We start from the raw sequence: 23,852 nt of genomic DNA, 5'->3' as shown, positions 1-23,852 counted from the left end.
GAGATGCAGACAGACAGAGGGATGGAGACCACTGGGTCAGTGTTATAGACTACCTGCTGAAATAGAGATGCAGACAGACAGAGGGATAGAGACCACTGGGTCAGTGTTATAGACTACCTGCTGAAATAGAGATGCAGACAGACAGAGGGATGGAGACCACTGGGTCAGTGTTATAGACTACCTGCTGAAATAGAGATGCAGACAGACAGAGGGATAGAGACCACTGGGTCAGTGTTATAGACTACCTGCTGAAATAGAGATGCAGACAGACAGAGGGATAGAGACCACTGGGTCCAGTGTTATAGACTACCTGCTGAAATAGAGATGCAGACAGACAGAGGGATAGAGACCACTGGGTCCTCAGTGTTATAGACTACCTGCTGAAATAGAGATGCAGACAGACAGAGGGATAGAGACCACTGGGTCAGTGTTATAGACTACCTGCTGAAATAGAGATGCAGACAGACAGAGGGATGGAGACCACTGGGTCAGTGTTATAGACTACCTGCTGAAATAGAGATGCAGACAGACAGAGGGATGGAGACCACTGGGTCCTCAGTGTTATAGACTACCTGCTGAAATAGAGATGCAGACAGACAGAGGGATAGAGACCACTGGGTCCTCAGTGTTATAGACTACCTGCTGAAATAGAGATGCAGACAGACAGAGGGATAGAGACCACTGGGTCACAGTGTTATAGACTACCTGCTGAAATAGAGAAGCAGACAGAAAGAGGGATGGAGACCACTGGGTCAGTGTTATAGACTACCTGCTGAAATAGAGATGCAGACAGACAGAGGGATAGAGACCACTGGGTCCTCAGTGTTATAGACTACCTGCTGAAATAGAGATGCAGACAGACAGAGGGATAGAGACCACTGGGTCAGTGTTATAGACTACCTGCTGAAATAGAGATGCAGACAGACAGAGGGATAGAGACCACTGGGTCAGTGTTATAGACTACCTGCTGAAATAGAGATGCAGACAGACAGAGGGACAGAGACCACTGGGTCAGTGTTATAGACTACCTGCTGAAATAGAGATGCAGACAGACAGAGGGATAGAGACCACTGGGTCAGTGTTATAGACTACCTGCTGAAATAGAGATGCAGACAGACAGAGGGATGGAGACCACTGGGTCAGTGTTATAGACTACCTGCTGAAATAGAGATGCAGACAGACAGAGGGATAGAGACCACTGGGTCAGTGTTATAGACTACCTGCTGAAATAGAGATGCAGACAGACAGAGGGATAGAGACCACTGGGTCCTCAGTGTTATAGACTACCTGCTGAAATAGAGATGCAGACAGACAGAGGGATAGAGACCACTGGGTCAGTGTTATAGACTACCTGCTGAAATAGAGATGCAGACAGACAGAGGGATAGAGACCACTGGGTCAGTGTTATAGACTACCTGCTGAAATAGAGATGCAGACAGACAGAGGGATAGAGACCACTGGGTCCTCAGTGTTATAGACTACCTGCTGAAATAGAGATGCAGACAGACAGAGGGATAGAGACCACTGGGTCAGTGTTATAGACTACCTGCTGAAATAGAGATGCAGACAGACAGAGGGATGGAGACCACTGGGTCAGTGTTATAGACTACCTGCTGAAATAGAGATGCAGACAGACAGAGGGATAGAGACCACTGGGTCAGTGTTATAGACTACCTGCTGAAATAGAGATGCAGACAGACAGAGGGATAGAGACCACTGGGTCAGTGTTATAGACTACCTGCTGAAATAGAGATGCAGACAGACAGAGGGATAGAGACCACTGGGTCAGTGTTATAGACTACCTGCTGAAATAGAGATGCAGACAGACAGAGGGATAGAGACCACTGGGTCAGTGTTATAGACTACCTGCTGAAATAGAGATGCAGACAGACAGAGGGATGGAGACCACTGGGTCAGTGTTATAGACTACCTGCTGAAATAGAGATGCAGACAGACAGAGGGATAGAGACCACTGGGTCCTCAGTGTTATAGACTACCTGCTGAAATAGAGATGCAGACAGACAGAGGGATAGAGACCACTGGGTCAGTGTTATAGACTACCTGCTGAAATAGAGATGCAGACAGACAGAGGGATGGAGACCACTGGGTCAGTGTTATAGACTACCTGCTGAAATAGAGATGCAGACAGACAGAGGGATAGAGACCACTGGGTCCTCAGTGTTATAGACTACCTGCTGAAATAGAGATGCAGACAGACAGAGGGATGGAGACCACTGGGTCAGTGTTATAGACTACCTGCTGAAATAGAGATGCAGACAGACAGAGGGATGGAGACCACTGGGTCACAGTGTTATAGACTACCTGCTGAAATAGAGATGCAGACAGACAGAGGGATGGAGACCACTGGGTCAGTGTTATAGACTACCTGCTGAAATAGAGATGCAGACAGACAGAGGGATAGAGACCACTGGGTCAGTGTTATAGACTACCTGCTGAAATAGAGATGCAGACAGACAGAGGGATGGAGACCACTGGGTCAGTGTTATAGACTACCTGCTGAAATAGAGATGCAGACAGACAGAGGGATGGAGACCACTGGGTCAGTGTTATAGACTACCTGCTGAAATAGAGATGCAGACAGACAGAGGGATAGAGACCACTGGGTCCTCAGTGTTATAGACTACCTGCTGAAATAGAGATGCAGACAGACAGAGGGATAGAGACCACTGGGTCAGTGTTATAGACTACCTGCTGAAATAGAGATGCAGACAGACAGAGGGATAGAGACCACTGGGTCAGTGTTATAGACTACCTGCTGAAATAGAGATGCAGACAGACAGAGGGATAGAGACCACTGGGTCAGTGTTATAGACTACCTGCTGAAATAGAGATGCAGACAGACAGAGGGATAGAGACCACTGGGTCCTCAGTGTTATAGACTACCTGCTGAAATAGAGATGCAGACAGACAGAGGGATGGAGACCACTGGGTCCTCAGTGTTATAGACTACCTGCTGAAATAGAGATGCAGACAGACAGAGGGATGGAGACCACTGGGTCACAGTGTTATAGACTACCTGCTGAAATAGAGATGCAGACAGACAGAGGGATAGAGACCACTGGGTCAGTGTTATAGACTACCTGCTGAAATAGAGATGCAGACAGACAGAGGGATAGAGACCACTGGGTCAGTGTTATAGACTACCTGCTGAAATAGAGATGCAGACAGACAGAGGGATAGAGACCACTGGGTCAGTGTTATAGACTACCTGCTGAAATAGAGATGCAGACAGACAGAGGGATAGAGACCACTGGGTCAGTGTTATAGACTACCTGCTGAAATAGAGATGCAGACAGACAGAGGGATAGAGACCACTGGGTCAGTGTTATAGACTACCTGCTGAAATAGAGATGCAGACAGACAGAGGGATGGAGACCACTGGGTCAGTGTTATAGACTACCTGCTGAAATAGAGATGCAGACAGACAGAGGGATGGAGACCACTGGGTCAGTGTTATAGACTACCTGCTGAAATAGAGATGCAGACAGACAGAGGGATAGAGACCACTGGGTCCTCAGTGTTATAGACTACCTGCTGAAATAGAGATGCAGACAGACAGAGGGATGGAGACCACTGGGTCCTCAGTGTTATAGACTACCTGCTGAAATAGAGATGCAGACAGACAGAGGGATGGAGACCACTGGGTCAGTGTTATAGACTACCTGCTGAAATAGAGATGCAGACAGACAGAGGGATGGAGACCACTGGGTCAGTGTTATAGACTACCTGCTGAAATAGAGATGCAGACAGACAGAGGGATAGAGACCACTGGGTCCTCAGTGTTATAGACTACCTGCTGAAATAGAGATGCAGACAGACAGAGGGATAGAGACCACTGGGTCAGTGTTATAGACTACCTGCTGAAATAGAGATGCAGACAGACAGAGGGATAGAGACCACTGGGTCAGTGTTATAGACTACCTGCTGAAATAGAGATGCAGACAGACAGAGGGATGGAGACCACTGGGTCAGTGTTATAGACTACCTGCTGAAATAGAGATGCAGACAGACAGAGGGATGGAGACCACTGGGTCAGTGTTATAGACTACCTGCTGAAATAGAGATGCAGACAGACAGAGGGATAGAGACCACTGGGTCCTCAGTGTTATAGACTACCTGCTGAAATAGAGATGCAGACAGACAGAGGGATAGAGACCACTGGGTCAGTGTTATAGACTACCTGCTGAAATAGAGATGCAGACAGACAGAGGGATAGAGACCACTGGGGTCAGTGTTATAGACTACCTGCTGAAATAGAGATGCAGACAGACAGAGGGATAGAGACCACTGGGTCAGTGTTATAGACTACCTGCTGAAATAGAGATGCAGACAGACAGAGGGATAGAGACCACTGGGTCCTCAGTGTTATAGACTACCTGCTGAAATAGAGATGCAGACAGACAGAGGGATGGAGACCACTGGGTCCTCAGTGTTATAGACTACCTGCTGAAATAGAGATGCAGACAGACAGAGGGATGGAGACCACTGGGTCACAGTGTTATAGACTACCTGCTGAAATAGAGAAGCAGACAGAAAGAGGGATGGAGACCACTGGGTCAGTGTTATAGACTACCTGCTGAAATAGAGATGCAGACAGACAGAGGGATAGAGACCACTGGGTCCTCAGTGTTATAGACTACCTGCTGAAATAGAGATGCAGACAGACAGAGGGATAGAGACCACTGGGTCAGTGTTATAGACTACCTGCTGAAATAGAGATGCAGACAGACAGAGGGATAGAGACCACTGGGTCCTCAGTGTTATAGACTACCTGCTGAAATAGAGATGCAGACAGACAGAGGGATAGAGACCACTGGGTCAGTGTTATAGACTACCTGCTGAAATAGAGATGCAGACAGACAGAGGGATGGAGACCACTGGGTCAGTGTTATAGACTACCTGCTGAAATAGAGATGCAGACAGACAGAGGGATGGAGACCACTGGGTCAGTGTTATAGACTACCTGCTGAAATAGAGATGCAGACAGACAGAGGGATAGAGACCACTGGGTCCTCAGTGTTATAGACTACCTGCTGAAATAGAGATGCAGACAGACAGAGGGATGGAGACCACTGGGTCCTCAGTGTTATAGACTACCTGCTGAAATAGAGATGCAGACAGACAGAGGGATGGAGACCACTGGGTCAGTGTTATAGACTACCTGCTGAAATAGAGATGCAGACAGACAGAGGGATGGAGACCACTGGGTCAGTGTTATAGACTACCTGCTGAAATAGAGATGCAGACAGACAGAGGGATAGAGACCACTGGGTCCTCAGTGTTATAGACTACCTGCTGAAATAGAGATGCAGACAGACAGAGGGATAGAGACCACTGGGTCAGTGTTATAGACTACCTGCTGAAATAGAGATGCAGACAGACAGAGGGATAGAGACCACTGGGTCAGTGTTATAGACTACCTGCTGAAATAGAGATGCAGACAGACAGAGGGATAGAGACCACTGGGTCAGTGTTATAGACTACCTGCTGAAATAGAGATGCAGACAGACAGAGGGATGGAGACCACTGGGTCAGTGTTATAGACTACCTGCTGAAATAGAGATGCAGACAGACAGAGGGATAGAGACCACTGGGTCCTCAGTGTTATAGACTACCTGCTGAAATAGAGATGCAGACAGACAGAGGGATGGAGACCACTGGGTCAGTGTTATAGACTACCTGCTGAAATAGAGATGCAGACAGACAGAGGGATAGAGACCACTGGGTCAGTGTTATAGACTACCTGCTGAAATAGAGATGCAGACAGACAGAGGGATAGAGACCACTGGGTCAGTGTTATAGACTACCTGCTGAAATAGAGATGCAGACAGACAGAGGGATAGAGACCACTGGGTCAGTGTTATAGACTACCTGCTGAAATAGAGATGCAGACAGACAGAGGGATAGAGACCACTGGGTCAGTGTTATAGACTACCTGCTGAAATAGAGATGCAGACAGACAGAGGGATAGAGACCACTGGGTCCTCAGTGTTATAGACTACCTGCTGAAATAGAGATGCAGACAGACAGAGGGATAGAGACCACTGGGTCAGTGTTATAGACTACCTGCTGAAATAGAGATGCAGACAGACAGAGGGATGGAGACCACTGGGTCAGTGTTATAGACTACCTGCTGAAATAGAGATGCAGACAGACAGAGGGATGGAGACCACTGGGTCAGTGTTATAGACTACCTGCTGAAATAGAGATGCAGACAGACAGAGGGATAGAGACCACTGGGTCCTCAGTGTTATAGACTACCTGCTGAAATAGAGATGCAGACAGACAGAGGGATGGAGACCACTGGGTCAGTGTTATAGACTACCTGCTGAAATAGAGATGCAGACAGACAGAGGGATGGAGACCACTGGGTCAGTGTTATAGACTACCTGCTGAAATAGAGATGCAGACAGACAGAGGGATAGAGACCACTGGGTCCAGTGTTATAGACTACCTGCTGAAATAGAGATGCAGACAGACAGAGGGATAGAGACCACTGGGTCAGTGTTATAGACTACCTGCTGAAATAGAGATGCAGACAGACAGAGGGATAGAGACCACTGGGTCAGTGTTATAGACTACCTGCTGAAATAGAGATGCAGACAGACAGAGGGACAGAGACCACTGGGTCCTCAGTGTTATAGACTACCTGCTGAAATAGAGATGCAGACAGACAGAGGGATAGAGACCACTGGGTCAGTGTTATAGACTACCTGCTGAAATAGAGATGCAGACAGACAGAGGGATGGAGACCACTGGGTCAGTGTTATAGACTACCTGCTGAAATAGAGATGCAGACAGACAGAGGGATGGAGACCACTGGGTCAGTGTTATAGACTACCTGCTGAAATAGAGATGCAGACAGACAGAGGGATAGAGACCACTGGGTCCTCAGTGTTATAGACTACCTGCTGAAATAGAGATGCAGACAGACAGAGGGATGGAGACCACTGGGTCAGTGTTATAGACTACCTGCTGAAATAGAGATGCAGACAGACAGAGGGATGGAGACCACTGGGTCAGTGTTATAGACTACCTGCTGAAATAGAGATGCAGACAGACAGAGGGATGGAGCCCACTGGGTCCTCAGTGTTATAGACTACCTGCTGAAATAGAGATGCAGACAGACAGAGGGATAGAGACCACTGGGTCAGTGTTATAGACTACCTGCTGAAATAGAGATGCAGACAGACAGAGGGATGGAGACCACTGGGTCAGTGTTATAGACTACCTGCTGAAATAGAGATGCAGACAGACAGAGGGATGGAGACCACTGGGTCAGTGTTATAGACTACCTGCTGAAATAGAGATGCAGACAGACAGAGGGATAGAGACCACTGGGTCAGTGTTATAGACTACCTGCTGAAATAGAGATGCAGACAGACAGAGGGATAGAGACCACTGGGTCAGTGTTATAGACTACCTGCTGAAATAGAGATGCAGACAGACAGAGGGATGGAGACCACTGGGTCAGTGTTATAGACTACCTGCTGAAATAGAGATGCAGACAGACAGAGGGATGGAGACCACTGGGTCAGTGTTATAGACTACCTGCTGAAATAGAGATGCAGACAGACAGAGGGATAGAGACCACTGGGTCCTCAGTGTTATAGACTACCTGCTGAAATAGAGATGCAGACAGACAGAGGGATAGAGACCACTGGGTCAGTGTTATAGACTACCTGCTGAAATAGAGATGCAGACAGACAGAGGGATAGAGACCACTGGGTCAGTGTTATAGACTACCTGCTGAAATAGAGATGCAGACAGACAGAGGGATAGAGACCACTGGGTCAGTGTTATAGACTACCTGCTGAAATAGAGATGCAGACAGACAGAGGGATAGAGACCACTGGGTCCTCAGTGTTATAGACTACCTGCTGAAATAGAGATGCAGACAGACAGAGGGATAGAGACCACTGGGTCAGTGTTATAGACTACCTGCTGAAATAGAGATGCAGACAGACAGAGGGATAGAGACCACTGGGTCAGTGTTATAGACTACCTGCTGAAATAGAGATGCAGACAGACAGAGGGATAGAGACCACTGGGTCAGTGTTATAGACTACCTGCTGAAATAGAGATGCAGACAGACAGAGGGATGGAGACCACTGGGTCCTCAGTGTTATAGACTACCTGCTGAAATAGAGATGCAGACAGACAGAGGGATGGAGACCACTGGGTCAGTGTTATAGACTACCTGCTGAAATAGAGATGCAGACAGACAGAGGGATGGAGACCACTGGGTCAGTGTTATAGACTACCTGCTGAAATAGAGATGCAGACAGACAGAGGGATAGAGACCACTGGGTCCTCAGTGTTATAGACTACCTGCTGAAATAGAGATGCAGACAGACAGAGGGATAGAGACCACTGGGTCAGTGTTATAGACTACCTGCTGAAATAGAGATGCAGACAGACAGAGGGATAGAGACCACTGGGTCAGTGTTATAGACTACCTGCTGAAATAGAGATGCAGACAGACAGAGGGATGGAGACCACTGGGTCCTCAGTGTTATAGACTACCTGCTGAAATAGAGATGCAGACAGACAGAGGGATAGAGACCACTGGGTCCTCAGTGTTATAGACTACCTGCTGAAATAGAGATGCAGACAGACAGAGGGATGGAGACCACTGGGTCAGTGTTATAGACTACCTGCTGAAATAGAGATGCAGACAGACAGAGGGATGGAGACCACTGGGTCAGTGTTATAGACTACCTGCTGAAATAGAGATGCAGACAGACAGAGGGATAGAGACCACTGGGTCAGTGTTATAGACTACCTGCTGAAATAGAGATGCAGACAGACAGAGGGATAGAGACCACTGGGTCAGTGTTATAGACTACCTGCTGAAATAGAGATGCAGACAGACAGAGGGATAGAGACCACTGGGTCAGTGTTATAGACTACCTGCTGAAATAGAGATGCAGACAGACAGAGGGATAGAGACCACTGGGTCAGTGTTATAGACTACCTGCTGAAATAGAGATGCAGACAGACAGAGGGATAGAGACCACTGGGTCCTCAGTGTTATAGACTACCTGCTGAAATAGAGATGCAGACAGACAGAGGGATAGAGACCACTGGGTCAGTGTTATAGACTACCTGCTGAAATAGAGATGCAGACAGACAGAGGGATGGAGACCACTGGGTCCTCAGTGTTATAGACTACCTGCTGAAATAGAGATGCAGACAGACAGAGGGATGGAGACCACTGGGTCAGTGTTATAGACTACCTGCTGAAATAGAGATGCAGACAGACAGAGGGATGGAGACCACTGGGTCAGTGTTATAGACTACCTGCTGAAATAGAGATGCAGACAGACAGAGGGATAGAGACCACTGGGTCCTCAGTGTTATAGACTACCTGCTGAAATAGAGATGCAGACAGACAGAGGGATAGAGACCACTGGGTCAGTGTTATAGACTACCTGCTGAAATAGAGATGCAGACAGACAGAGGGATAGAGACCACTGGGTCAGTGTTATAGACTACCTGCTGAAATAGAGATGCAGACAGACAGAGGGACAGAGACCACTGGGTCCTCAGTGTTATAGACTACCTGCTGAAATAGAGATGCAGACAGACAGAGGGATAGAGACCACTGGGTCAGTGTTATAGACTACCTGCTGAAATAGAGATGCAGACAGACAGAGGGATGGAGACCACTGGGTCAGTGTTATAGACTACCTGCTGAAATAGAGATGCAGACAGACAGAGGGATGGAGACCACTGGGTCAGTGTTATAGACTACCTGCTGAAATAGAGATGCAGACAGACAGAGGGATAGAGACCACTGGGTCAGTGTTATAGACTACCTGCTGAAATAGAGATGCAGACAGACAGAGGGATGGAGACCACTGGGTCAGTGTTATAGACTACCTGCTGAAATAGAGATGCAGACAGACAGAGGGATGGAGACCACTGGGTCAGTGTTATAGACTACCTGCTGAAATAGAGATGCAGACAGACAGAGGGATAGAGACCACTGGGTCCTCAGTGTTATAGACTACCTGCTGAAATAGAGATGCAGACAGACAGAGGGATGGAGACCACTGGGTCAGTGTTATAGACTACCTGCTGAAATAGAGATGCAGACAGACAGAGGGATGGAGACCACTGGGTCAGTGTTATAGACTACCTGCTGAAATAGAGATGCAGACAGACAGAGGGATGGAGACCACTGGGTCAGTGTTATAGACTACCTGCTGAAATAGAGATGCAGACAGACAGAGGGATGGAGACCACTGGGTCAGTGTTATAGACTACCTGCTGAAATAGAGATGCAGACAGACAGAGGGATAGAGACCACTGGGTCAGTGTTATAGACTACCTGCTGAAATAGAGAAGCAGACAGAAAGAGGGATGGAGACCACTGGGTCAATGTTCTAGACTACCTGCTGAAATAGAGATGCAGACAGACAGAGGGATGGAGACCACTGGGTCAGTGTTATAGACTACCTGCTGAAATAGAGATGCAGACAGACAGAGGGATGGAGACCACTGGGTCAGTGTTATAGACTACCTGCTGAAATAGAGATGCAGACAGACAGAGGATAGAGACCACTGGGTCCTCAGTGTTATAGACTACCTGCTGAAATAGAGATGCAGACAGACAGAGGGATAGAGACCACTGGGTTCAGTGTTATAGACTACCTGCTGAAATAGAGATGCAGACAGACAGAGGGATGGAGACCACTGGGTCAGTGTTATAGACTACCTGCTGAAATAGAGATGCAGACAGACAGAGGGATAGAGACCACTGGGTCAGTGTTATAGACTACCTGCTGAAATAGAGATGCAGACAGACAGAGGGATAGAGACCACTGGGTCACAGTGTTATAGACTACCTGCTGAAATAGAGATGCAGACAGACAGAGGGATAGAGACCACTGGGTCAGTGTTATAGACTACCTGCTGAAATAGAGATGCAGACAGACAGAGGGATAGAGACCACTGGGTCAGTGTTATAGACTACCTGCTGAAATAGAGATGCAGACAGACAGAGGGATAGAGACCACTGGGTCAGTGTTATAGACTACCTGCTGAAATAGAGATGCAGACAGACAGAGGGATAGAGACCACTGGGTCAGTGTTATAGACTACCTGCTGAAATAGAGATGCAGACAGACAGAGGGATAGAGACCACTGGGTCAGTGTTATAGACTACCTGCTGAAATAGAGATGCAGACAGACAGAGGGATGGAGACCACTGGGTCCTCAGTGTTATAGACTACCTGCTGAAATAGAGATGCAGACAGACAGAGGGATGGAGACCACTGGGTCACAGTGTTATAGACTACCTGCTGAAATAGAGAAGCAGACAGAAAGAGGGATGGAGACCACTGGGTCAGTGTTATAGACTACCTGCTGAAATAGAGATGCAGACAGACAGAGGGATAGAGACCACTGGGTCCTCAGTGTTATAGACTACCTGCTGAAATAGAGATGCAGACAGACAGAGGGATAGAGACCACTGGGTCAGTGTTATAGACTACCTGCTGAAATAGAGATGCAGACAGACAGAGGGATAGAGACCACTGGGTCAGTGTTATAGACTACCTGCTGAAATAGAGATGCAGACAGACAGAGGGATGGAGACCACTGGGTCAGTGTTATAGACTACCTGCTGAAATAGAGATGCAGACAGACAGAGGGATAGAGACCACTGGGTCCTCAGTGTTATAGACTACCTGCTGAAATAGAGATGCAGACAGACAGAGGGATGGAGACCACTGGGTCACAGTGTTATAGACTACCTGCTGAAATAGAGATGCAGACAGACAGAGGGATAGAGACCACTGGGTCAGTGTTATAGACTACCTGCTGAAATAGAGATGCAGACAGACAGAGGGATAGAGACCACTGGGTCCTCAGTGTTATAGACTACCTGCTGAAATAGAGATGCAGACAGACAGAGGGATAGAGACCACTGGGTCAGTGTTATAGACTACCTGCTGAAATAGAGATGCAGACAGACAGAGGGATAGAGACCACTGGGTCAGTGTTATAGACTACCTGCTGAAATAGAGATGCAGACAGACAGAGGGATAGAGACCACTGGGTCAGTGTTATAGACTACCTGCTGAAATAGAGATGCAGACAGACAGAGGGATAGAGACCACTGGGTCCTCAGTGTTATAGACTACCTGCTGAAATAGAGATGCAGACAGACAGAGGGATAGAGACCACTGGGTCAGTGTTATAGACTACCTGCTGAAATAGAGATGCAGACAGACAGAGGGATAGAGACCACTGGGTCCTCAGTGTTATAGACTACCTGCTGAAATAGAGATGCAGACAGACAGAGGGATGGAGACCACTGGGTCAGTGTTATAGACTACCTGCTGAAATAGAGATGCAGACAGACAGAGGGATGGAGACCACTGGGTCAGTGTTATAGACTACCTGCTGAAATAGAGATGCAGACAGACAGAGGGATAGAGACCACTGGGTCCTCAGTGTTATAGACTACCTGCTGAAATAGAGATGCAGACAGACAGAGGGATAGAGACCACTGGGTCAGTGTTATAGACTACCTGCTGAAATAGAGATGCAGACAGACAGAGGGATAGAGACCACTGGGTCAGTGTTATAGACTACCTGCTGAAATAGAGATGCAGACAGACAGAGGGATAGAGACCACTGGGTCCTCAGTGTTATAGACTACCTGCTGAAATAGAGATGCAGACAGACAGAGGGATAGAGACCACTGGGTCAGTGTTATAGACTACCTGCTGAAATAGAGATGCAGACAGACAGAGGGATGGAGACCACTGGGTCAGTGTTATAGACTACCTGCTGAAATAGAGATGCAGACAGACAGAGGGATAGAGACCACTGGGTCAGTGTTATAGACTACCTGCTGAAATAGAGATGCAGACAGACAGAGGGATAGAGACCACTGGGTCCTCAGTGTTATAGACTACCTGCTGAAATAGAGATGCAGACAGACAGAGGGATGGAGACCACTGGGTCAGTGTTATAGACTACCTGCTGAAATAGATGCAGACAGACAGAGGGATGGAGACCACTGGGTCAGTGTTATAGACTACCTGCTGAAATAGAGATGCAGACAGACAGAGGGATGGAGCCCACTGGGTCCTCAGTGTTATAGACTACCTGCTGAAATAGAGATGCAGACAGACAGAGGGATAGAGACCACTGGGTCAGTGTTCTAGACTACCTGCCTAAATAGAGATGCAGACAGACAGAGGGATGGAGACCACTGGGTCAGTGTTATAGACTACCTGCTGAAATAGAGATGCAGACAGACAGAGGGATGGAGACCACTGGGTCAGTGTTATAGACTACCTGCTGAAATAGAGATGCAGACAGACAGAGGGATAGAGACCACTGGGTCAGTGTTATAGACTACCTGCTGAAATAGAGATGCAGACAGACAGAAGGATGGAGACCACTGGGTCAGTGTTATAGACTACCTGCTGAAATAGAGATGCAGACAGACAGAGGGATGGAGACCACTGGGTCAGTGTTATAGACTACCTGCTGAAATAGAGATGCAGACAGACAGAAGGATGGAGACCACTGGGTCAGTGTTATAGACTACCTGCTGAAATAGAGATGCAGACAGACAGAGGGATAGAGACCACTGGGTCCTCAGTGTTATAGACTACCTGCTGAAATAGAGATGCAGACAGACAGAGGGATAGAGACCACTGGGTCCTCAGTGTTATAGACTACCTGCTGAAATAGAGATGCAGACAGACAGAGGGATGGAGACCACTGGGTCACAGTGTTATAGACTACCTGCTGAAATAGAGATGCAGACAGACAGAGGGATGGAGACCACTGGGTCAGTGTTATAGACTACCTGCTGAAATAGAGATGCAGACAGACAGAGGGATAGAGACCACTGGGTCCTCAGTGTTATAGACTACCTGCTGAAATAGAGATGCAGACAGACAGAGGGATAGAGACCACTGGGTCAGTGTTATAGACTACCTGCTGAAATAGAGATGCAGACAGACAGAGGGATAGAGACCACTGGGTCAGTGTTATAGACTACCTGCTGAAATAGAGATGCAGACAGACAGAGGGATAGAGACCACTGGGTCAGTGTTATAGACTACCTGCTGAAATAGAGATGCAGACAGACAGAGGGATAGAGACCACTGGGTCCTCAGTGTTATAGACTACCTGCTGAAATAGAGATGCAGACAGACAGAGGGATAGAGACCACTGGGTCAGTGTTATAGACTACCTGCTGAAATAGAGATGCAGACAGACAGAGGGATGGAGACCACTGGGTCAGTGTTATAGACTACCTGCTGAAATAGAGATGCAGACAGACAGAGGGATAGAGACCACTGGGTCAGTGTTATAGACTACCTGCTGAAATAGAGATGCAGACAGACAGAGGGATGGAGACCACTGGGTCAGTGTTATAGACTACCTGCTGAAATAGAGATGCAGACAGACAGAGGGATAGAGACCACTGGGTCAGTGTTATAGACTACCTGCTGAAATAGAGATGCAGACAGACAGAGGGATAGAGACCACTGGGTCAGTGTTATAGACTACCTGCTGAAATAGAGATGCAGACAGACAGAGGGATGGAGACCAGTCAGTGTTATAGACTACCTGCTGAAATAGAGATGCAGACAGACAGAGGGATGGAGACCACTCAGTGTTATAGACTACCTGCTGAAATAGAGATGCAGACAGACAGAGGGATAGAGACCACTGGGTCAGTGTTATAGACTACCTGCTGAAATAGAGATGCAGACAGACAGAGGGATGGAGACCACTGGGTCAGTGTTATAGACTACCTGCTGAAATAGAGATGCAGACAGACAGAGGGATAGAGACCACTGGGTCAGTGTTATAGACTACCTGCTGAAATAGAGATGCAGACAGACAGAGGGATAGAGACCACTGGGTCCTCAGTGTTATAGACTACCTGCTGAAATAGAGATGCAGACAGACAGAGGGATAGAGACCACTGGGTCAGTGTTATAGACTACCTGCTGAAATAGAGATGCAGACAGACAGAGGGATGGAGACCACTGGGTCAGTGTTATAGACTACCTGCTGAAATAGAGATGCAGACAGACAGAGGGATAGAGACCACTGGGTCAGTGTTATAGACTACCTGCTGAAATAGAGATGCAGACAGACAGAGGGATAGAGACCACTGGGTCCTCAGTGTTATAGACTACCTGCTGAAATAGAGATGCAGACAGACAGAGGGATGGAGACCACTGGGTCCTCAGTGTTATAGACTACCTGCTGAAATAGAGATGCAGACAGACAGAGGGATAGAGACCACTGGGTCAGTGTTATAGACTACCTGCTGAAATAGAGATGCAGACAGACAGAGGGATGGAGACCACTGGGTCAGTGTTATAGACTACCTGCTGAAATAGAGATGCAGACAGACAGAGGGATAGAGACCACTGGGTCAGTGTTATAGACTACCTGCTGAAATAGAGATGCAGACAGACAGAGGGATAGAGACCACTGGGTCCTCAGTGTTATAGACACTACCAGACAGTGTTATAGACTACCTGCTGAAATAGAGATGCAGACAGACAGAGGGATAGAGACCACTGGGTCAGTGTTATAGACTACCTGCTGAAATAGAGATGCAGACAGACAGAGGGATAGAGACCACTGGGTCAGTGTTATAGACTACCTGCTGAAATAGAGATGCAGACAGACAGAGGGATGGAGACCACTGGGTCAGTGTTATAGACTACCTGCTGAAATAGAGATGCAGACAGACAGAGGGATAGAGACCACTGGGTCAGTGTTATAGACTACCTGCTGAAATAGAGATGCAGACAGACAGAGGGATAGAGACCACTGGGTCCTCAGTGTTATAGACTACCTGCTGAAATAGAGATGCAGACAGACAGAGGGATGGAGACCACTGGGTCCTCAGTGTTATAGACTACCTGCTGAAATAGAGATGCAGACAGACAGAGGGATGGAGACCACTGGGTCACAGTGTTATAGACTACCTGCTGAAATAGAGATGCAGACAGACAGAGGGATGGAGACCACTGGGTCAGTGTTATAGACTACCTGCTGAAATAGAGATGCAGACAGACAGAGGGATAGAGACCACTGGGTCCTCAGTGTTATAGACTACCTGCTGAAATAGAGATGCAGACAGACAGAGGGATAGAGACCACTGGGTCAGTGTTATAGACTACCTGCTGAAATAGAGATGCAGACAGACAGAGGGATAGAGACCACTGGGTCAGTGTTATAGACTACCTGCTGAAATAGAGATGCAGACAGACAGAGGGATGGAGACCACTGGGTCAGTGTTATAGACTACCTGCTGAAATAGAGATGCAGACAGACAGAGGGATAGAGACCACTGGGTCCTCAGTGTTATAGACTACCTGCTGAAATAGAGATGCAGACAGACAGAGGGATAGAGACCACTGGGTCAGTGTTATAGACTACCTGCTGAAATAGAGATGCAGACAGACAGAGGGATAGAGACCACTGGGTCAGTGTTATAGACTACCTGCTGAAATAGAGATGCAGACAGACAGAGGGATAGAGACCACTGGGTCCTCAGTGTTATAGACTACCTGCTGAAATAGAGATGCAGACAGACAGAGGGATAGAGACCACTGGGTCAGTGTTATAGACTACCTGCTGAAATAGAGATGCAGACAGACAGAGGGATGGAGACCACTGGGTCAGTGTTATAGACTACCTGCTGAAATAGAGATGCAGACAGACAGAGGGATGGAGACCACTGGGTCAGTGTTATAGACTACCTGCTGAAATAGAGATGCAGACAGACCGAGGGATAGAGACCACTGGGTCAGTGTTATAGACTACCTGCTGAAATAGAGATGCAGACAGACAGAGGGATGGAGACCACTGGGTCAGTGTTATAGACTACCTGCTGAAATAGAGATGCAGACAGACAGAGGGATGGAGCCCACTGGGTCCTCACGTGTTATAGACTACCTGCTGAAATAGAGATGCAGACAGACAGAGGGATAGAGACCACTGGGTCAGTGTTCTAGACTACCTGCCTAAATAGAGATGCAGACAGACAGAGGGATGGAGACCACTGGGTCAGTGTTATAGACTACCTGCTGAAATAGAGAAGCAGACAGACAGAGGGATGGAGACCACTGGGTCAGTGTTATAGACTACCTGCTGAAATAGAGATGCAGACAGACAGAAGGATGGAGACCACTGGGTCAGTGTTATAGACTACCTGCTGAAATAGAGATGCAGACAGACAGAGGGATATAGACCACTGGGTCAGTGTTATAGACTACCTGCTGAAATAGAGATGCAGACAGACAGAAGGATGGAGACCACTGGGTCAGTGTTATAGACTACCTGCTGAAATAGAGATGCAGACAGACAGAGGGATGGAGACCACTGGGTCAGTGTTATAGACTACCTGCTGAAATAGAGATGCAGACAGACAGAGGATGGAGACCACTGGGTCAGTGTTATAGACTACCTGCTGAAATAGAGATGCAGACAGACAGAAGGATAGAGACCACTGGGTCCTCAGTGTTATAGACTACCTGCTGAAATAGAGATGCAGACAGACAGAGGGATAGAGACCACTGGGTCCTCAGTGTTATAGACTACCTGCTGAAATAGAGATGCAGACAGACAGAGGGATGGAGACCACTGGGTCACAGTGTTATAGACTACCTGCTGAAATAGAGATGCAGACAGACAGAGGGATAGAGACCACTGGGTCAGTGTTATAGACTACCTGCTGAAATAGAGATGCAGACAGACAGAGGGATAGAGACCACTGGGTCACAGTGTTATAGACTACCTGCTGAAATAGAGATGCAGACAGACAGAGGGATAGAGACCACTGGGTCAGTGTTATAGACTACCTGCTGAAATAGAGATGCAGACAGACAGAGGGATAGAGACCACTGGGTCAGTGTTATAGACTACCTGCTGAAATAGAGATGCAGACAGACAGAGGGATAGAGACCACTGGGTCAGTGTTATAGACTACCTGCTGAAATAGAGATGCAGACAGACAGAGGGATAGAGACCACTGGGTCAGTGTTCTAGACTACCTGCTGAAATAGAGATGCAGACAGACAGAGGGATGGAGACCACTGGGTCCTCAGTGTTATAGACTACCTGCTGAAATAGAGATGCAGACAGACAGAGGGATGGAGACCACTGGGTCCTCAGTGTTATAGACTACCTGCTGAAATAGAGATGCAGACAGACAGAGGGATGGAGACCACTGGGTCACAGTGTTATAGACTACCTGCTGAAATAGAGAAGCAGACAGAAAGAGGGATGGAGACCACTGGGTCAGTGTTATAGACTACCTGCTGAAATAGAGATGCAGACAGACAGAGGGATAGAGACCACTGGGTCCTCAGTGTTATAGACTACCTGCTGAAATAGAGATGCAGACAGACAGAGGGATAGAGACCACTGGGTCAGTGTTATAGACTACCTGCTGAAATAGAGATGCAGACAGACAGAGGGATAGAGACCACTGGGTCAGTGTTATAGACTACCTGCTGAAATAGAGATGCAGACAGACAGAGGGATAGAGACCACTGGGTCAGTGTTATAGACTACCTGCTGAAATAGAGATGCAGACAGACAGAGGGATAGAGACCACTGGGTCAGTGTTATAGACTACCTGCTGAAATAGAGATGCAGACAGACAGAGGGATGGAGACCACTGGGTCAGTGTTATAGACTACCTGCTGAAATAGAGATGCAGACAGACAGAGGGATGGAGACCACTGGGTCAGTGTTATAGACTACCTGCTGAAATAGAGATGCAGACAGACAGAGGGATAGAGACCACTGGGTCCTCAGTGTTATAGACTACCTGCTGAAATAGAGATGCAGACAGACAGAGGGATGGAGACCACTGGGTCAGTGTTATAGACTACCTGCTGAAATAGAGATGCAGACAGACAGAGGGATAGAGACCACTGGGTCAGTGTTATAGACTACCTGCTGAAATAGAGATGCAGACAGACAGAGGGATAGAGACCACTGGGTCCTCAGTGTTATAGACTACCTGCTGAAATAGAGATGCAGACAGACAGAGGGATAGAGACCACTGGGTCAGTGTTATAGACTACCTGCTGAAATAGAGATGCAGACAGACAGAGGGATGGAGACCACTGGGTCAGTGTTATAGACTACCTGCTGAAATAGAGATGCAGACAGACAGAGGGATGGAGACCACTGGGTCAGTGTTATAGACTACCTGCTGAAATAGAGATGCAGACAGACAGAGGGATAGAGACCACTGGGTCCTCAGTGTTATAGACTACCTGCTGAAATAGAGATGCAGACAGACAGAGGGATAGAGACCACTGGGTCCTCAGTGTTATAGACTACCTGCTGAAATAGAGATGCAGACAGACAGAGGGATAGAGACCACTGGGTCAGTGTTATAGACTACCTGCTGAAATAGAGATGCAGACAGACAGAGGGATAGAGACCACTGGGTCAGTGTTATAGACTACCTGCTGAAATAGAGATGCAGACAGACAGAGGGATAGAGACCACTGGGTCCTCAGTGTTATAGACTACCTGCTGAAATAGAGATGCAGACAGACAGAGGGATAGAGACCACTGGGTCAGTGTTATAGACTACCTGCTGAAATAGAGATGCAGACAGACAGAGGGATGGAGACCACTGGGTCAGTGTTATAGACTACCTGCTGAAATAGAGATGCAGACAGACAGAGGGATAGAGACCACTGGGTCCTCAGTGTTATAGACTACCTGCTGAAATAGAGATGCAGACAGACAGAGGGATGGAGACCACTGGGTCAGTGTTATAGACTACCTGCTGAAATAGAGATGCAGACAGACAGAGGGATGGAGACCACTGGGTCACAGTGTTATAGACTACCTGCTGAAATAGAGATGCAGACAGACAGAGGGATGGAGACCACTGGGTCAGTGTTATAGACTACCTGCTGAAATAGAGATGCAGACAGACAGAGGGATAGAGACCACTGGGTCAGTGTTATAGACTACCTGCTGAAATAGAGATGCAGACAGACAGAGGGATAGAGACCACTGGGTCAGTGTTATAGACTACCTGCTGAAATAGAGATGCAGACAGACAGAGGGATAGAGACCACTGGGTCAGTGTTATAGACTACCTGCTGAAATAGAGATGCAGACAGACAGAGGGATAGAGACCACTGGGTCAGTGTTATAGACTACCTGCTGAAATAGAGATGCAGACAGACAGAGGGATAGAGACCACTGGGTCCTCAGTGTTATAGACTACCTGCTGAAATAGAGATGCAGACAGACAGAGGGATAGAGACCACTGGGTCAGTGTTATAGACTACCTGCTGAAATAGAGATGCAGACAGACAGAGGGATGGAGACCACTGGGTCAGTGTTATAGACTACCTGCTGAAATAGAGATGCAGACAGACAGAGGGATAGAGACCACTGGGTCCTCAGTGTTATAGACTACCTGCTGAAATAGAGATGCAGACAGACAGAGGGATGGAGACCACTGGGTCCTCAGTGTTATAGACTACCTGCTGAAATAGAGATGCAGACAGACAGAGGGATGGAGACCACTGGGTCACAGTGTTATAGACTACCTGCTGAAATAGAGATGCAGACAGACAGAGGGATGGAGACCACTGGGTCAGTGTTATAGACTACCTGCTGAAATAGAGATGCAGACAGACAGAGGGATAGAGACCACTGGGTCCTCAGTGTTATAGACTACCTGCTGAAATAGAGATGCAGACAGACAGAGGGATAGAGACCACTGGGTCAGTGTTATAGACTACCTGCTGAAATAGAGATGCAGACAGACAGAGGGATAGAGACCACTGGGTCCTCAGTGTTATAGACTACCTGCTGAAATAGAGATGCAGACAGACAGAGGGATAGAGACCACTGGGTCAGTGTTATAGACTACCTGCTGAAATAGAGATGCAGACAGACAGAGGGATGGAGACCACTGGGTCAGTGTTATAGACTACCTGCTGAAATAGAGATGCAGACAGACAGAGGGATGGAGACCACTGGGTCAGTGTTATAGACTACCTGCTGAAATAGAGATGCAGACAGACAGAGGGATAGAGACCACTGGGTCCTCAGTGTTATAGACTACCTGCTGAAATAGAGATGCAGACAGACAGAGGGATGGAGACCACTGGGTCCTCAGTGTTATAGACTACCTGCTGAAATAGAGATGCAGACAGACAGAGGGATGGAGACCACTGGGTCAGTGTTATAGACTACCTGCTGAAATAGAGATGCAGACAGACAGAGGGATGGAGACCACTGGGTCAGTGTTATAGACTACCTGCTGAAATAGAGATGCAGACAGACAGAGGGATAGAGACCACTGGGTCCTCAGTGTTATAGACTACCTGCTGAAATAGAGATGCAGACAGACAGAGGGATAGAGACCACTGGGTCAGTGTTATAGACTACCTGCTGAAATAGAGATGCAGACAGACAGAGGGATAGAGACCACTGGGTCAGTGTTATAGACTACCTGCTGAAATAGAGATGCAGACAGACAGAGGGATGGAGACCACTGGGTCAGTGTTATAGACTACCTGCTGAAATAGAGATGCAGACAGACAGAGGGATGGAGACCACTGGGTCAGTGTTATAGACTACCTGCTGAAATAGAGATGCAGACAGACAGAGGGATAGAGACCACTGGGTCCTCAGTGTTATAGACTACCTGCTGAAATAGAGATGCAGACAGACAGAGGGATAGAGACCACTGGGTCCTCAGTGTTATAGACTACCTGCTGAAATAGAGATGCAGACAGACAGAGGGATAGAGACCACTGGGTCAGTGTTATAGACTACCTGCTGAAATAGAGATGCAGACAGACAGAGGGATGGAGACCACTGGGTCAGTGTTATAGACTACCTGCTGAAATAGAGATGCAGACAGACAGAGGGATAGAGACCACTGGGTCCTCAGTGTTATAGACTACCTGCTGAAATAGAGATGCAGACAGACAGAGGGATAGAGACCACTGGGTCCTCAGTGTTATAGACTACCTGCTGAAATAGAGATGCAGACAGACAGAGGGATGGAGACCACTGGGTCAGTGTTATAGACTACCTGCTGAAATAGAGATAGCAGACAGACAGAGGGATGGAGACCACTGGGTCAGTGTTATAGACTACCTGCTGAAATAGAGATGCAGACAGACAGAGGGATAGAGACCACTGGGTCAGTGTTATAGACTACCTGCTGAAATAGAGATGCAGACAGACAGAGGGATAGAGACCACTGGGTCCTCAGTGTTATAGACTACCTGCTGAAATAGAGATGCAGACAGACAGAGGGATAGAGACCACTGGGTCAGTGTTATAGACTACCTGCTGAAATAGAGATGCAGACAGACAGAGGGATGGAGACCACTGGGTCAGTGTTATAGACTACCTGCTGAAATAGAGATGCAGACAGACAGAGGGATGGAGACCACTGGGTCAGTGTTATAGACTACCTGCTGAAATAGAGATGCAGACAGACAGAGGGATAGAGACCACTGGGTCCTCAGTGTTATAGACTACCTGCTGAAATAGAGATGCAGACAGACAGAGGGATGGAGACCACTGGGTCCTCAGTGTTATAGACTACCTGCTGAAATAGAGATGCAGACAGACAGAGGGATGGAGACCACTGGGTCACAGTGTTATAGACTACCTGCTGAAATAGAGAAGCAGACAGAAAGAGGGATGGAGACCACTGGGTCAGTGTTATAGACTACCTGCTGAAATAGAGATGCAGACAGACAGAGGGATAGAGACCACTGGGTCCTCAGTGTTATAGACTACCTGCTGAAATAGAGATGCAGACAGACAGAGGGATAGAGACCACTGGGTCAGTGTTATAGACTACCTGCTGAAATAGAGATGCAGACAGACAGAGGGATAGAGACCACTGGGTCCTCAGTGTTATAGACTACCTGCTGAAATAGAGATGCAGACAGACAGAGGGATAGAGACCACTGGGTCAGTGTTATAGACTACCTGCTGAAATAGAGATGCAGACAGACAGAGGGATGGAGACCACTGGGTCAGTGTTATAGACTACCTGCTGAAATAGAGATGCAGACAGACAGAGGGATAGAGACCACTGGGTCCTCAGTGTTATAGACTACCTGCTGAAATAGAGATGCAGACAGACAGAGGGATGGAGACCACTGGGTCCTCAGTGTTATAGACTACCTGCTGAAATAGAGATGCAGACAGACAGAGGGATAGAGACCACTGGGTCAGTGTTATAGACTACCTGCTGAAATAGAGATGCAGACAGACAGAGGGATAGAGACCACTGGGTCAGTGTTATAGACTACCTGCTGAAATAGAGATGCAGACAGACAGAGGGATAGAGACCACTGGGTCAGTGTTATAGACTACCTGCTGAAATAGAGATGCAGACAGACAGAGGGATAGAGACCACTGGGTCAGTGTTATAGACTACCTGCTGAAATAGAGATGCAGACAGACAGAGGGATAGAGACCACTGGGTCCTCAGTGTTATAGACTACCTGCTGAAATAGAGATGCAGACAGACAGAGGGATGGAGACCACTGGGTCAGTGTTATAGACTACCTGCTGAAATAGAGATGCAGACAGACAGAGGGATGGAGACCACTGGGTCAGTGTTATAGACTACCTGCTGAAATAGAGATGCAGACAGACAGAGGGATGGAGACCACTGGGTCAGTGTTATAGACTACCTGCTGAAATAGAGATGCAGACAGACAGAGGGATAGAGACCACTGGGTCCTCAGTGTTATAGACTACCTGCTGAAATAGAGATGCAGACAGACAGAGGGATAGAGACC

General features: G+C 47.7%; 1 protein-coding gene across 1 annotated transcript in view; it reads right to left on the bottom strand.

Annotated features, from left to right (window-relative positions):
* nek11 (NIMA-related kinase 11) overlaps positions 1-23,852 on the bottom strand; it is a 168,013-nt gene that overhangs the window by 7,916 nt on the left and 136,245 nt on the right. The gene's annotated exons all lie outside the window — the stretch shown is intronic.

Source organism: Oncorhynchus nerka, linkage group LG14 (assembly GCF_034236695.1).
Source record: "Oncorhynchus nerka isolate Pitt River linkage group LG14, Oner_Uvic_2.0, whole genome shotgun sequence".
NCBI classification, from domain to species: Eukaryota; Metazoa; Chordata; class Actinopteri; order Salmoniformes; family Salmonidae; genus Oncorhynchus; species Oncorhynchus nerka.
This window is presented reverse-complemented; position numbering and strand designations above follow the sequence as displayed.